Here is a 15833-nt window from a genome sequence, read left to right as displayed (position 1 = left end):
CTTATAGAACCAACATCACTCAATGGTGCTACTAGCTTTTTGAGGGCCAATCTGTATGAAATAATCCATGATCCTAAGGGTAGTATTTCTCAGATCCAGGTCCGAGTTCTCGAAGATGAATGCATTTTGACATCCCAAGATCCCCCAGAAGATATAAATAGGATTTTTCTGTGCTCCAGATGTCAAGAGGAGTAGTAACGTAGGTTAGATGAAACAAACATTCTGTCCAAAAATAGCAAATAATCTTGACGAATGATGTTGCTTCCTCCCCAATGCAGAGAGTAAATGGGCAACCTAGAAATATGTGGGTCACATTCTCATTATCGGGTCTATAGAGAGGGTAGAAACTTAGTCCCACAAATCCTCTCTTAGCCAGGTTTTCATAGGTAAGAATGTGGTTGTGGACTACTAGCCATATGAACCATTTCAGTTTCGTGGGAGCCTCCCACTTCCACATATGGGCCAGCCAAATGACTTTGCACACCCAATTTTATGTATCATGAATTAATTACATTGGATGCCCCTTTGCTGTGTTGTTAATATTGTAATTTTTGTTAATTATTTTCTTGTTGTTAATGTCACCTTCTGAATTCAAGGCTCATCTTCAACGAATTTTGTTCATTCTTGTTGGTTTAACTATTTCCATTATGAATTCAATGATGTCTTTGACATCAATTATTCTAGTTCTTATTTCAATTGCTTGATGCAAATTATAAGACAACATGTAAAGGAAGATGCAAAGAAGCATTTATGTATGCCCGACATTTAAGAGCTTATATTTGGTGAGAGCCAGTATTGCAGCAAGAATGCTGCAACTCCTGGGCTACCAACTTTACTCTTATCAACCTGGTAGTTCGTAACAAACTTGGAAGCGTCGGTGCTATATGCACAAGTACTAGTTCTCACTGCTGGTTGTCACTTGGTCAATCGACGTGAGATCACTAGGAGCTCAAGCCAACTTCTATAGATTTAAGAAGAAGCTCTATGTGTGATGAAAGGAAAGAAATATTACTCTACAGATGCTATTCTAGCTGCAGAAAGGAGAAATACTAGAATGTAAAGCAAAACCTAGTAAACCCTAATTAACAAGCTAATTCTACTTTTGCCAAAAACACTATGAAAACCATGAAAGAAATGCCATTACCTACTCAAGGAAGTAAGAAACATCTAACCATGTTATTTCTGAAGTAAATAAGCAAAAAACATATTTTTGGATTTTTATGTGTTTTTATGTGAATTTAACATGCATCTAATTTATGGTGTGTGAGTGTGGCAGCAAACAGGTGGCGTTAGAGGGTAGTTTTGGAGCTTGGGACGACGTAGGATGGTGTGGATGGGTCCTAGGAGGTCTTAGGTGGCCTTCTGTAGGCTTTTCCCACACTCGGCCTTCAAAAGAAAGCCTACAGGAAAAACTATAGGAGGACACATGAACACTACAGGAAGAAAACAAGGAAACTACAGGAGGCCTACAGGAGGAGGCCGAGAGAAATTTTCACTGTTTTGAGGGTGTGAGAGTGGGTGGAAAAGGTGGATGAAGGTTGGAATGAGGTGTTAGGGTGCCTAATTTCTACCATGAATCACCAGGAGAGAGAAAGATGATTGGGTTTGCTTAAGGAGAGAGGAAGAAGTTCTATGAAAAATGAAGGAAACTAGGGCAGAATTGAGGTGAGGTTTGGGAGACCTATAGGGCATGGATCAGATGGAGGGTGTGACTACTGGTAAGCTAGCCTACTACTGGAAGATGTTTGCTGCATAGAAACTCACAGTCAACCAAGAAAATCAAACAACCAATGAAATGAGTGAATCCTAGGAAAAACAAAGTTTTGCGTTAAAATGGTCTAAACTATGTTGTATAGAAGGAAATGTTGTAAGAAAGGAAAGCATGCAAAAGGACTATTGCAAATAAGGAAGTGAACATGATAAAGAAGATCTAAAGCAAAGCAAAAATGGAATATCAACCTACTAGAGAGCTACAAACACTAGAAGTCCTAGGAATGAGGAAAATCTGTGTTTTTGGGGCAGCAAGAGAGTCTTTGCCTCAAATCATGGTCCCAAAGGGAGGAAGAGAGGCCAAGGCACTATTGCTAGCCTTTTGAATCTTCTCTGATCACTACTTAATCTACTATCGAAAGAACCAATGAAAGAAAGTTACTAAATCATCAAAAGAAACCTATTCTTAACCATAAGAGAAATACATCTAACAACAAACTAATCTAAAAACTGAAGTAAAGAATACAAATAAAAGTAAAGAGAAGCTTGGCTATTTGGATTGGGCCCTAACCCAAGTGTTACACAAAAATATCGTCACCATGATTATTTGCAGTCAATATGGGTCTATCATCACTTGTACTGTCCTCCTAAGCAAGTCTCAGACCTCAGCTCTTCAAGTCAAGCTTTGAAAATGAGAGAAAGACATTGAAAATCAACAAAGCTCTGGTTCCGCACTTTCTCTCACTGTTGCCTGCAGTCTCGCACCCCCTGTTCACAAAAACTGCGGACCTGCCCGCTCTGTCCCTAAGGGAGTGGGTGCGGACCCCTGTGAAAGTAAAAAAGGCGCAAGTTTATTCTAAAAAACTCACTTTGGGTTAATTCTAGATGATTCTAGAAGGAATTTTGACGTGGATTGAGCGCTCCCAGGTGGTTCATGCATCCCAAAAGAGAAGGAGCTAATCCCTTGATGACAGGAGCTATCCCTTTGAAGGAGGACCTAGTAACTTCCCTCCAATGCACTATAAATTAAGGCATTGGGCAGGTTGCTAGGGAGGTTAGAGCTGAACATTTTTTAGGGTAAATGCTGGTGGAATCGAGACTTCCTAGTTAAGCTTGAGAGGAGAGATCACATACCTTTTTGGCTTCATTGGGAAGAGAATGAAACTTGTCAAAGTAGAAGAGACTTCTTGTTGGACCCTGGGAGGAGCTTGTATAGCATCAAGGCATAGGTTGTAAAGTTCTTCTTAGTTTGAATTAATACAATCAGATTCATTTTTCTCAACAAAGTGTCTTATGTCATATGTTTCATGAATTCCTTGATCATCATGTTAAGTATGCTTTATGATATTGGCTTTTCAGGTGCTATTTAATTTGTTTGCTTGTTTGTGTTTGTAGATTCGCAACAAGGGAGCTCATTGGATCAAAGGAGCGAGGCTTCCACAAACTTGCATTGGACCCAAGGTAGGCCTAAACACTTGTTTGCCTTTGTTTATAAATGCATATTTAGAGAAAGATAGTTTTTGATTGGCTTGCTTGTCACTAGATATTGTGAGATTCTAGGAAGGTCTATCTTGTCCGCAAGAACGACTCATTCCGTGTGACAAAATGGTGACCATACTGGGGACTTGATTTTTTCCTCGTTTGTTACTTTGACTTGAGAAACAGTGTTTTTGTTTCCGTTTTTGGCTTGTTGTGTGTGGAATTGGGTAGGTTTAGTAGTTTTTGAATTGTTTTTTGTTTTTTCAAGTTTTTGAGAGAGGACCGCACCTACTGTGTGTAGCACAGTGCGGGCATACCCGCACTGTTTCTGTTCTGCATAGTGCGGTACCGCACCTATTTCTACCAGGGGTCTGCGGACCCTGTCAAATTTTTGAAAAACTTAAAATATTTTCATTCAGTCAGTTTAGGATTTGTTTATGTGTTTTTAGCCTCTGCCCAGATCTGCACGTGACTTGTCAGGAACTTTTCTTAGGTTAATTCCATTGGCATTCTTGTTTTGAGCTTTTATCAATTGGGTGTTTTGAGTCTCTTTTTTGAGAAATTCTTAATTTGATTTCCTTTGGTCATTACTTGGAGGTTTGTCTCAGTCTTTTCACAATTTTGCATCTTTTTGCTTTTGTTTTTGCAAAAAAATTTCCTTAATCGCCTATGAGTGTTAATCACCTTTGAGTGTTTTTATTTTTTGATCTTTGGAACTCTCACCCAATTTTCTTGACTTGCACTTGATTGGTTCTTAGATTACATTAGAATCATCTTGTGTTTGAGAATTATCTTGCATAGATCACATTTTCATAATTAGAATTCTCATTTTCAAAATATGAATGAAAAATGTGCATTGATTACATTTGCATACTTTTCAAATGAATTGTGCATAGATTACAATTGCATAGTTTACATTCTGAAAAATAAATCGTAGATTTAGATCAGATTTCTTTGATTTGAATTTACATATTTTTATTCTTGTTTTAAACACACAAAAATAAAAATAAAAAATGTTTTGGAATTGATTTGCATTAGTTTTTCTTGATGAAATTAGTGCATTAGAGAATTTGTTATAATTTCTCTTAGTGATCAATTTTTTGCATTATTGGAAGTAAATGGAAACTCTATCCTTACTTTAGTTAGGATTCATCGAATTGAAAAGATTACATTATCATATTCGATTGCATTTAGTTTTGGGTCGGGTCATAACACCATTGGTTTCATATCCATTTACCCTTTTGAGTAATAACAACCTAAATAACATAGCCCTTAATTAAAATTCATCTAGTAATTTTTACATTTTTAGGGCTCTTTTCACCAATCTAGCTTAGGCTAGTGTCTTGGAATAGGTTTTAGTTAACTCTCCAAGACAGTAAAACAAACAAGTAGTCGATCTTGCGGTAGGGAGAAATTCCAATTGTTACATCTATGCTCTAGGAAAGCTCCTCTTAAAGGAGAAGCACGAGATCATATCTGAACCAGTGAGGTAATCAATCCTTCCTCATTGGGAACGATAACAGATATTCACGTATTAAAAATGGTAAACCTCGGATTAACCATTGTCGAGGAGCCTGGGGTCACTTGTTGGTAAACCTTGGATTATGTCAAGGAGCCTTCAAGGGGATTGAGCTTGTTACTCTGCCCTTGCGTGCGTATCGGATCGTAGACTATTCCCCCAGGTATATTTGTTTCCGTTGGTAACCATAGTGACCATATTCTATAGGATTCTTTCCTAAGGTGACGGTGGAGGGAAGATCCCACTGTACCTGGAGCAGACGTCGACTAGACTCACTTGGATTTTCTGGGGGGTTCTCTTCACTCGAGACGGTTTAGTGGAGAAACTTGTGCTAGTCTATTCATTAAGTAGGTTGTTGGGGTAACTGTTCCAACCACCATTTCTGTATTGAATTCTGCGACGTTGGATTTCATCACCAATTAGTGTTTTCAGTACGGAAAGTTACTGTCTGTGTGTGGTTTGACTCCTAGATTTGATAGTGCGTGTTAATTTGTTTGTTTTTACTTTTAGAGACCATAGGTGTGAATTGTTAATTTTAGTTTTAAATTGTTAATAAAATTCACTAAAGTTGAATATAATGGCAACTGTTCCGGAATTTACCGACCAAGGAACCCCTCTTAACGAGGATCCTAATACTTTTCCTTTCTTTGGAAATGTTGGTCCTCCTTATATGGCTACTTTGTCATTACCTGGATTTACAATAGGCTTACCGATATGGTTATTTTCAACTTCGTTGGCCCCAAATACTCCAATTGTTCCACCTCAACCAAATGCTTCACCTCAACAGAGTTCACCATCTCAACATCACCAACCTTCTGTTGACCCTTTACCTTCTTCGCCTAATTTTTCTTCCTCCATTTCTTCCTCTTCGCTTGGTAAAAGCCTCGATGCTAGTAACCAGGTGGCTAAGAAGAAGAAGAAAGGGAAGAAGAAGAAGAAGAATAAGAAGAAGCAAGATAAGAAAGAAGTCAACCAACCAACCACAACTGTAAGTGTTAGTTGTGTTGAGGAAAACTCCGACATGCATCGTAAACCCAAATACCCTTGCAGGCTTTGTAAGGGTGACCACTTCCTTATCAATTGTCATGGCATTCCAAAGGTCTTGGAAATATGGTTAGAAAAATCTCATCAACTTTCCATTGATCCATCAACCAGTGATAGTCAGGTTCCTGGGAAAAAGGGTAAAGTTAGGTTTCCTTGTAAGTTATGCAAAGGGAGTCATCAAACTCACATTTGCCCTTACATGGATGAAGCCTCAAAATTGTTGGAAAACCTTACTGTTCCACAGCAAGAATTTCCAACTGGTTACTGTAAACTTTCTCCCAACCTACCGTCAACTGACGAAGTGATTGATCTAATTTCAAGTACAGTCGATCACACTCTTCCATTGTAGAGTGAAACTCATGTCACTCAGGTTGATGATCCATTAGTTGATCAAGTGGTCGATTCAATTTCACATTCGGTCGATCCCACTTTCCCTTTAGAGAGTGAACTTCATATCGCTCAGGTTCTTCTTGTTACATCAGATTCTTCTATGACGGGGGGCATTTCACCTGCTCCAAGTACTGAGGTCTTTTCCTTTGATTGGAATAGACTGACAGAACCTCGTCTTCCCTCCTCTATCCCTTTCCAAATCATTGTCAAGGCTGATGGTAGGGACATGCACCGCACACAGGTAGATGAAGGTGCTTCTGTTAGTATTTTATCCTCAACTTCTTGGAAAGCTTTGGGTTCCCCTCAGCTTGCACCTATTACACAGAATCTGAAAGCTTTTAACAGAACCATTAGTGAACCTTTAGGGATCCTTCCTAAGTTTTCTATTACCTTGGAAGGTAAAACTGTCTGTATTGATCTTATGGTAGTTCAAGGTACCTTGGATTTCAATTTACTCCTTGGGCGAGACTATGTTTATGCAATGAAAGCTATCGTATCGACACTCTTTCGCGTGATGTCTTTCCCTCACAATGGAAATATTGTGACTGTAGACCAGCTTTCATTCCCTAGTCTTGTTTCAACTACCAATAATATGACACCCCTAAATGTTCCTGATTCTAAAGTGGTATCAACCCTGCCATGGGTTAATTATGTGGCAACTGGTCCCATGTTTTCAGTTATCGATGTAAGTGAGCCTCTCACTGTTTGCTCATATTCCTTTGATTTAGATTTGGTAATTGACATGGAAAACTCTATGGGATTATTTGAACGCGATGTTATTATCACTTTTGAGTCCCTTGACATGTGTTCCTTCCATAGAACTATTCTTCCTTCTGATGAAGACCTCTTGGAAGCCATGATCAAGGTGTGTCCATTGACATGTCTTTCTTCCAGTTGGAAGCCATGATCAGTGAGCGCGAGGATATTTTTTTCCTGTATCAACCTCGTTAAAAAATGAAACAGGCTGTTGCGAGGATAGTTCTTTTCCTGTGCCAACCTCGTTAAAAAATGAAACAGGTGTCCGTGAGGATAGTTTGTTCCCGTCTCAACCTCGTTAAAAAATGAAACTGGATGTTTCAAGGAAAGTTCCTTTTACTGTGTCGACCTCGTTAAAAAATGAATCAGTAAGTATGAGGACAGTTCTTTTCCTGTGTCAACCTCGTTAAAAAATGAATCAGTGGTCTCGAGGAAAGTTCCTTTTATTGTGTCAACCTCGTTAAAAAATGAATCAATGAGTATGAGGATAGTTGTTTTCTTGTGTCAACCTCATTAAAAAATGAAACAACTCCCTTTTCGAGTTGAGTCTTGAAAGTAAACCTTCATTCCATCCACCTGGTTGAATGCAATGAAGCTTGGGGGGCATGTACCTCGCTTTGCATCATTATGCTGGGGGCATGTGAACTTCTAGAGCATAGTTCCTTGTCTTGTGTCAAGCTCGTTAAAAAATGAAACAAGGAGTTATGAGCATAGTTCCTTGTCTTGTGTCAAGCTCATTAAAAAATGAAACAAGGATAGGTTATATAGGTAGATTGTAGAGAGTAATCAGCGAGGATAGTTTTGTTCCTATGACAACCTCGTTAAAAAATGAAATAGGGTGTTTATGAGCATAGTTCCTTGTCTTGTGTCAAGCTCGTTAAAAAATGAATCAAGGATATTAGAGCATAGTTCCTTGTCTTGTGTCAAGCTCGTTAAAAAATGAATCAAGGTTTTTTAGAGTATAGTTACTTGTTAGGTAGATTGTAGAGAGTAGTTATGAGCATAGTTCCTTATCTTGTGTCAAGCTCGTTTAAAAAATGAAACGAGGGTTTTGAGGATAGTTCTTTTCCTGTGTCAACCTCACTAAAAAATGAAACAACTGCCACGAGTCTTTCCAAGATTTCGAAAGTAAACCTTCATTTCATCCACCTGGTTGAATGCAATGAAGCTTGGGGGCCATGTACCTTGATTTGCATCATTATGCTGGGGGCATGCGAACTTATAACAAGCATAGTTTTTCGTTTCAAGCTTGCGTAAACATGAAACCGAATCCGAGCATAGTTCTTTTCCTGTGTCAAGCTCGTTAAAAAATGAAACAAATCCTCCTCTAATTGAGTTGAGAGTTTGACTAGATCTCATAAATGTTAAGTTGTATATTTAGGTTAGTTATTTTAGTTTTTTGCATAATTTCTTACAGTTTTAGGTCGAGTCTTTCAAATGATCTCGTAAATGAACCTTCATTTCATCCACCTCATTGAATGAAATGAAGCTGGGGGGCATGCGCTCTAGCAGTTACGCTTAGGGGGCATCAAGCACAATTTTCTCTCTGTTTCAAGCTTGTGTAAAAATGAAACTACTCTGAAGCATAGTTTTTCTGTGTTTCAAGCTTTTGTAAAAATGAAACCTATCTCGAGTCAATTTCGGTTATTTTCAAGACTCGTTAAACTCATGAAAATCCTGAGATTATTTTGCTAAGTTTCATTCTCGTAAAAAAAATGAAAATGCTGAGTTCTTTTCGTCTTTTCCTGCTCGTAAATTAAATTGAAAGTCGGCCATGTGAGTACATTTTTATCATTTTTTCGAACTCATTAAAACTTATGAAAAAGTGAAAACCATGAGTACATTTTTATCATTTTTTTGAACTCGTTAAAACCTACGAAAAAGTGAAACCTTAGAGTCACCTTTAAGCTCTTTTCTGACTCCTAAAACATGAAAAGATCGCTGAGTTTTTCTTTTTAAACTCGTTAAAATGGAACTAAAAAGACGGTCCACTTACAGATCTTTTTCTGACCGTAAAAACATGAAACGATTGCCGGATTTTTGTCGTTTCAAATTCAATATTGGTTATAAAATGACGTGTCATTGATCGCTTTTTTACTTTTTCGGATCAGGGGCACTAATTACGAAAAGTACTCCTTGGTCATAATGATCAAGCGGTTCTCTCAAGTATTATTTTATACTTTTTCGGGCTTGGGAGACACAAATTTACGAAAAAGGTCAACCCTGGAGTCTTCTTAAGTTTTTTCAGACTCTCTAAAATTGAAAAACGCCGAGTTTCTCCTATACTGGACTCGTTAAAATTTAACAGTAAAGGACCTGTTCAATTACAAACAGGAACGAACCACTCCTTCTTAGGGTTCGAATTTAAACTAAGTTGGACTCATCCGAAGGATGATCTTATAATCAAGCAAATGTTATCCTCCTCAATCTTGTAAAAAATAAAGAGGTACTTTCTAGAAATGGTGGGGGAAAAATGAGAAAAATGAGCCTGTTTGTCATACTTTGTAACCACTCTTGAACACGATACTTTTATTCACCTAGGTTGGGAAATCCTTTGCCTAACAGTTGATCAAACCACATTGAAAGTCTTCAGCCGGTTTCTGGGTATTAACTTTGGGTCAATTGTCACCAAACCGTCTGCTGTGTCGTTATGTGTTCAAGAGGTCACTGCAAATAAGCCATTCATCTGCAAAATATCTGTCATCCATCTTGACCATCCCTGAGTCAGTCCTTGCAACTGAATTTCTTCAAACTTGATCTATGATTTCGTGTTGTGGGCTTGCCTACGACGGATCGCTTTCTATCGACTTCAGCTCATTATCTAGAAAGATGATCTAGAAATCGTCAATACCTTGGGATCTGCATGCCTTAATGGTAGGTTTCTCGCCTTCGACGATAGGTTGCATCATTGACCTTCGATCAAAGGATTCCGTGATATGTTCGACATCAACACATCTATTCACATCTCATGGATTGTACTGAGTATTTTGAGAGCCATTGACATTAATGGTGGTTTCTCTCACACTTGTTAACAGTTTACATCATTGACTGGTAATCAAGTGGTTTCTACCATGTTCGACTTCAACACATTTATTCGCATGGATAGAATCGTACTATTTCGGGAAGTAGAAATGAAGACCCTGGATCTAGTTTCCGCCATCCAGGCTGCGAGGAATTTTGTATTCATTATATTGTGGACTATTCAAAAACAGATGGCTGCATCCATACTGTGTCTACATGTGTCTATACTTGTGATGTATTACAATATCATTCCTATATTAGAGCAGTAGACAGATTTCTAGTTAGTTTTGATCTGAGTATGGGAATGCCTACCTCAGCGATGATATGATCTCATATATATATTTTGCATTGAATGTTTTTTACAGGTTCCAACCGGGCTCTCCACAAGATGATCCTCGAAATGATAAAGTACTTCACTCTTCCTATATGATAATTGAAATCCTCATCTACTACAGACTTTGCACTTTAGGGGGCAATCTGTTACACAAAAATATCGTCACCATGATTATTTGCAGTCAGTATGGGTCTATCATCACTTGTACTGTCCTCCTAAGCAAGTCTCAAAGCTCAGCTCCTCAAGTCAAGCTTTGAAAATGAGAGAAAGTCATTGAAAATCAACAAAGCTCTGGTTCCGCACTTTCTCTCATTGTTGCCTGCAGTCCCGCACCCCCTGTTCACAAAAACTGCGGACCTGCCCGCTCTGTCCCTAAGGGAGTGGGTGCGGACCCCTGTGAAAGTAAAAAAGGCGCAAGTTTATTCTAAAAAACTCACTTTGGGTTAATTCTAGAAGGAATTTTGACGTGGATTGAGCGCTCCCAGGTGGTTCATGCATCCCAAAAGAGAAGGAGCTAATCCCTTGATGAGAGGAGCTATCCCTTTGAAGGAGGGCTTTATCCCTTTGAAGGAGGACCTAGTAACTTCCCTCCATTGCACTATAAATTAAGGCATTGGGCTGGTTGCTAGGGAAGTTAGAAGCTGAACATTTTTTAGGGTAAATGCTGGTGCAATTGAGACTTCCTAGTTAAGCTTGAGAGGAGAGATCACATACCTTTTTGGCTTCATTGGGAAGAGAGTGAAACTTGTCAAAGTAGAGGAGACTTCTTGTTGGACCCTGGGAGGAGCTTGTACAACATCAAGGCATAGGTTGTAAAGTTCTTCTTAATTTGAATTAATACAACCAGATTCATTTTTCTCAACAAAGTGTCTTATGTCATTTGTTTCATGAATTCCTTGATCATCATGTTAAGTATGCTTTATGATATTGGATTTTCAGGTGCTATTTAATTTGTTTGCTTGTTTGTGTTTGCAGATTCGCAACAAGGGAGCTCATTTGGATCAAAGGAGCGAGGCTTCCACAAACTTGCATGGGACCCAAGGTAGGCCTAAACACTTGTTTGCCTTTGTTTATAAATGCATATTTAGAGAAAGATAGTTTTTGATTGGCTTGCTTGTCACTAGATATTGTTAGATTCTAGGAAGGTCTATCTTGTCTGCAAGAACGACTCATTCCGTGTGACACCAAGAGCTTCAGCCCTCTGAGGTAACTCAATGCTAGCTCAAAAAGGATTCCATCTTCATTATCAAAAAATAGCAAGATTACATAAAACTGTCATAGAATAGTAAGCTCAAAATTTGAGCAGAGTTTACATAAGAAAAAAAGTCGACCCTAGTGAGGCCCTAGGCGAACCTACTTATACATCTGAAGCTACCAACAACTTCCTTAAAATTAGGGAGGCTTGGCTCCCAAAACTTGAGATAACTATCAATCATCTTCCACTTGCTCAACTGCCTTCTAGTGCATGATTCGGCTGCTTGTACTCTGAGCTGAATGAAGGGGAATTCGAAGTGAGGAGCAATAGATGAGGGGGATTCCACCCTATAAGTCCTCTCCTCTGTCTACTTCGATTTATTTCTGCAGTTTGACCACTATATCCTTGACTTTGACCTTGAAATCCATCAATAATCTGCATTAAATACATGTTAGACCACATGGCATAATAACTAACTCAACTCACCCTATAAGCATAAATATAATCAGAAAATCATACAGTGAGCTAAGAGAATGTTTGATTTGACAAGGTTAGGAGGTAAAATGAGCCCATATAATTACCCATTTATGAGGCTCATCATCACCCCCCTACTGAAGGTGTTGCTCATCCTCTGAGCAACCTAGTCAATCTCTTCGCCTTTCATTGCACTGGTGGCCTCGCTACCATTCTAGGCTTCTGATATTGTCTGCTCATGTTCTCCATAAAATCCCGCCTTTCTGTCTATGTCCTTCCACTGTTTCTTTTCTTCTGCCTTCCAGCATGCCTAGTATGAGTGGAGGACTCAGTTTGAGGCCAATCCAGTTGACCTTCAGCCTTTGCATGGAGCGCTTATACATTGGCACTCTTTTCAGTGCCTCCTTCAGCCTCATGGGGGAATGGTATTCTCTGATCTGCACGCTGTGGGGTAGGGTGTTCCATCTTCTCATGCATGCATGAACACAATTATCCCCAAGTAGCCTAAGCATATCTTCAAAGTGTGCAATGGCTGGTGCCTGATTGGATAGATATTTAGGGGCAATCTGAGGGTCATTGGCAAGCAGGTTGTGTGTGTTGATGAGTGCCATAGGATCTGATGGCTCAACTCTTATCATCAATGGTTCATTTTTCTTTTTTATTAACAATCTTTTCATTTCTATTGCCCTCAATGCTTCAAGGTTCATCCACGATGCCATGGCCATTAATTACAGATCCCCTAGCTTGGCATTAGGGTCCCACACATTTAGGTCTGTGAGGGCCATGTTGTGTAGATATAACTTTGCCATCTTTGCTTTGTCCTCAGAGGTTCTTTGGTCACACAAATCCATGAATTGCTTATAGTCTTGGAAAGGCATTATGCCTCTTTGTGCCAAAGTTTTTATTTGGAATTGAAGCCATTGATCCTTCAGATAGAGGCCATAAGATTTTGCTGGTGTTTTACATTGTAATGCTTCTATGGATAAGCTAGCCATGTATTCCAAATGAGTCTCTTTCTCCTGCATTTGCCTCCTTAGTAATTCATTCTCATTCTTAAGGTGGCTTCTTGTAATGGCTTCTCTGTCTCTGAGAGAACTCAATTCCCTGCCTTGAAATACATGGAGGTTTTTCTTTTCCTCTTCTGCTTCTACTTGACTCATGTACTGAGGGCAGTGAGGGCAGCTGTTGCTTCTCTTTCCCAAGTTTCAGGGGACTCTTCTCTTTGCTCTGCCCTCTCTACCTCCTTTTCTCCCTCTTCTATCCTTTTTCCTCCTCTTGCTCTGTCTCTTTTTCTGTCTCATGTTCTATCTCTTCAACTCTCCCCTCTTCTATTTCTTTTCTTTCCTCCTTCCTCTCTTGCTCTGCTATGTCACCACTAGCTTCATCTTCTCCTCCATGTTGTTCTCCCTCCTCACTGACAGCAGGACTGACATCATAGGTTAATGCCTTGATGTCATCCTCAGCTGTCATATTTATGAAAAATTCCCATGCTATAGGGATTGTAAGGGCATGGAGGGCTTCTTCTACTAGGATATTGATTAGGCCATGGTGAGCTAGCTGCTATGAATTTCCTTCTTGTACCTTGGTGCTGGAGTTAATGAGGGATTGAAGGAGAAAGTAAGGGATATTGAGCTTTTGATGTGCTAGGGTATCCATGCCATATCTTAATTCTTGGAGGATTCTGAAATGATATCCATAAACAATGATATGCCTCCCCTCACAAAAAATGTATTTGATCACTTGGTAGCTAACCTCATCCCAGGGATATGGTACACTAGCCCTCCTAATTCCATTTTTGTCTTCAACAAGGTTTTCATTACCTTGGAAAAATTTCCTCTTGGCAGCCTGGCCAATTGGTTTCTCATCTTTACTCCAAGGCAGCCCAAGAGGAAGGGTAGCGACCCTATTGATGAATTCAGGGGTTATTTCAATGGAGAGGCCTCTAATGGTTACAGTAGCATGAGTTCTTGTGTGAGGGACCAAAGAGAGAGAAAATTCATGGGCAATTTCATCATCAAACCCTCTAAACTTCTCAAAGAAATTCATCCAGTTTGACCTTGTAAATATTTCCACCACTTGAGGATGTGCATGAAGTCTAGTGGAGCTAGTGGGCTCTTTTCTCATAAACCCCCTTGTCATACTATTTATAATTATTTTGAAAAACCAGATATGGAGGTGGAGACAGAATTTTGAGTGAAATAGAAAAACAGAGTGGACTGTGTTTTTTTTTTTTAAACAGATTTTATTATTATTATTATTATTTTATTTATATATATATATATATATATATATATATATTTATTTATTTATTTATTTTTTAATGTATTTCTACTCATTTTATCTTCAATTTGAGACCAACTCTTTCACATTTTGATATTCAACAGAGGGCATTCATGAACCCTACCTCTTCAAACTGAAATTCATGCCAAAAATCACGTTTCCTCCCTTCAAAATGACTCACTGCCCCTCCTGTAGAAGCCCGCTGTCCCTCCTATAGATTTCCTGTAGGTGCTCCTGTAGAAAACCTGTAGGGCTCCTGTAGAAGATGCCGAGAGAAAAAATATGGAGGAAATCGATGGAGGATGGTGGATACGAGGCTATGGGGACATAAGAAGACTGCTGTGGGGCTGATTTATGAGGAGAAACAAAAGAAAAGGTGGTGAGAATGCGCGGGGAGGAGTGCTCATTACCTTTTATGGATGTTTTCGGTTATGAGTGCTGAGATGGCAAGGTGTACGTTACCCCGATTAGGACCGTTGGTCCCCACCTGCTTGGTCATCATGACCCCTCCTCATAATCATCCCCTCATTACTGCATCGGAGTTAACTCTTCCTCCCACTACTTGTCCTTCGCATCTTTTGCTTGAGTTGACTGTGCGCACGTGTGGGTGACATCTCAGTTAAGTGGAGTCAACTAAATGAAGGTGGCCAAGTTAACTGGCCACCTTTCCCTCTTTTGATTTCAACCATATTGTTGCCTTCATATGATTCCTAATTACACAAATGTAGATAGAGGAGTGACTTAGCTAGTGACCTGTAATCCAAGTGTATTTGCTACCATCGATTGTGAGGTGTTGTGGCTTTCTCTACTGCATGCCTTCATTTTCCTTCATGCATGCTATCTCTACTTGCTGATGTGTTGTTGTGTGTTTTTTCAGGTTCTTCTTTTGCTGGAGCTGAGCTGCATGTGCCTTTTCAACCTTCAGATGTGTTGTCCCTTGCTGCTGGTGCTAGACTTCTATGGGATCAGCTGCTACAGGAATTCCTACAAGAGCTCCTATAGCTACTTCTCCCCTTGAAACTTCAGCTATTTCCCTGTGCTTGGAGCTCGAGAATGATGCCAGAGGTGGAGATGAATGATGGAGGGATAGTAGGTAAGCTTCAGGTAAAGTTAATGGTGCCTTTTCCTCCTTTTATTTTTGTTTTTTTTTTCAAAACTGAAAAACTATTTTTCTATGTTTTTTCTTGGAAAGGGAAAAAAATAAATAATAATGATGCTTGGAGTGTGATGCAGGCTTGGAAATGATGGCAAGGAGGTTTGAAGATGGTAAGAGGGATTATAGGTTCCTCATGAAGCTTTTCTTGTCCCTCAAACTGCCTCCTATAGACACTTTGGCTCTCTGTAATTCCTATAGGAACCTCCTGTAGAAAAAATAGAGCCTCCTGTAGAAAACACAGTTTTGGAAGAAGAGGTACAGTGGGGTGAAAGAGATGCCAAAAATGATGGAGGAAGGTGTGGATAAGATGAGATGGATGCTGGTATGAATGTCAGGGTCCCCTTGGCACCTTCTTATTCTCCCTATAGTCCTTTTGCAAACCTGCAATGCAATAAAAAATCATTTGTCTCTTCTTTTTTTTTGAAAACAACTAGGGCACCTCAAAGAGGTTTTACACCTTAATTACTTGCGCTAG

Source organism: Pinus tabuliformis, chromosome 6, assembly GCF_031772625.1.
Source record: "Pinus tabuliformis cultivar Carrire ecotype Pingquan chromosome 6, CPIR1, whole genome shotgun sequence".
Lineage (NCBI taxonomy): Eukaryota > Viridiplantae > Streptophyta > Pinopsida > Pinales > Pinaceae > Pinus > Pinus tabuliformis.
Note: the sequence above shows the minus strand (reverse complement) of the source record.